Genomic DNA, 1,944 nt, shown 5'->3' on the forward strand with positions numbered 1-1,944 from the left:
AAAAGGGTCATCCAAACAAGTCCTCACCTTTCTTTGATCTCAAGTGAATTTTACATCTATCCCATTTCAATACTTAGAAACAGGGCTACAGAAATGTTTCAGCTTCAGGAAAGTTAAAATGTAATACACCGTACTTTGATAGTGTCTCCTATCTTTGACCATTCTACGTTCCTTTGTTGTGCTACATTTGGACTTCACCTCTTGATACCTTCATTTTCTCCAGTCTATCAACAGCCTCTTGCAATATTCACTTTTTTATGAGCTGTATTGTAAATGACCTAAACTGCTTGCTCATAAATACCCTCAATTTCCTTAATTCCCTTGCGCTTTTTTCTTTCACCTCATCTGCACATCAAAAAAGCCCTAATGCTGGATGAAGACCATGCCTCCTTTTTTCTTTGTATGCCTTTCTCTAGCTATCCTAAAGGGGGGGGGAAAAGCACAAGTATATGCAAGTCTTACACATTAATATTTTCCGGCCATAGCTGGACCTTAAACATTGCTTGAAAATCCTTGCCCATTTTTCTCTGCCTTTCCTCTAAGAGTTTCAAATCTTCATCACACTTTTCAATTCTCTAACGCAAACCCATTCATCTACTTATTAACCCATTCATTCAAAAATGTGCATGGAGTTTCTACCATGCAATGTATATTTTGATTAGACCTGGAGATAAAACTGTGACCAAAATATGAATGATCTCTGCTATCACGCAGTTTATATTCTAGTCATGGAAAGAGAAAATAAATCAATAAACAAAATATTAGTTTTTGGTAAGTGTTATAGGAAAAATAAAAAGGATCCTCTGAGAAAATTATAAATTTGAATAGGACAAGAAGGATGGTTAGTATTCTTAAATGTTAGAGAAGGATGCCTGAAAGAAAAAAAAATTTAAACTGAGAGACAGTCTGAAGAAGAGCTGTGAAAAAATGCCCAGGCAGATAGCACACCATCAGCAAATGCAAAAAGCAAAGCAAAAGAAAGAAAGAAAATTAGGATACACTGTAGCAAATTAAAGCAGCGAAAGGTCTTATTGCAGCTTATTAGATAGCTCATTGACTTTTTGGAAGGACAGAGGAAACAGGCTTGGAGGCCACACATGATTCTACATCCAAAGTACACTGCAGTGTTGTGCCAGTGAAGAACTTCTGTCACTGTTTCTAGGATCAGAAACTTTATCTGGCATCAGTGACCATGGGCACTGGATGCCTAATCTCTCATCACTGCCCCTGAAATTCTCCACTGCCATTCTCAACTAAACATAGATTTCATGTGGCACCTGATTTCTCATGTTTATTACTTCTTAATTGAAGCTCATTGTAGATGAGCCTCATTAGCTTAGCAGATACCAGTTTACCAGTCTGAGCCTTTGCTGTAAAGCAGCATAAAAAATGAATCCTTGATTGACTTCTACATTGGACTGGAAGAATTCAATTAGTTAGAAATTCCCCAAATATAAGAAGTGTGTTTGACAGCTAGATACCATGATATATTTACACTGAGAAACATACTGAAAGACTTTCCGGGAGCCTGGAAGCTGGTGAGGGATGAATAACTCCTCCTTTCTCGGGCCCAGTCCCAAGGCACAAGGCCACCTGCGCCAGCAGCAAGATAGCCAGAAGCAGGAAGAGAGCTGGCCGGAAAACACATACCCGCTTAAGACCGAGAGAGAGGCCGTCCAGGTAGCACGTAGCAGTTACATCAGACTGAGACACTTCCTGTTTACAGGAGACTATAGAACCCCTGCCCCTACCTGTGTACCTGGTGGTACACTCTTGGGGTTCAAACCAATACAAAAACCTTGCACATACATCCCCCAAATTTCAGAAACTTACAACGAAAGTTTATTTCTTGCTCATTTTGCATATATATACTGTGGATTCTCTGAGTCTCTGCTTTTTGCTGTTCCTTGACTTCTCTCATTCATACTGAAAGAACCACCTGTA

Source organism: Macaca mulatta, chromosome 5 (assembly GCF_049350105.2).
Source record: "Macaca mulatta isolate MMU2019108-1 chromosome 5, T2T-MMU8v2.0, whole genome shotgun sequence".
Taxonomy (NCBI): domain Eukaryota; kingdom Metazoa; phylum Chordata; class Mammalia; order Primates; family Cercopithecidae; genus Macaca; species Macaca mulatta.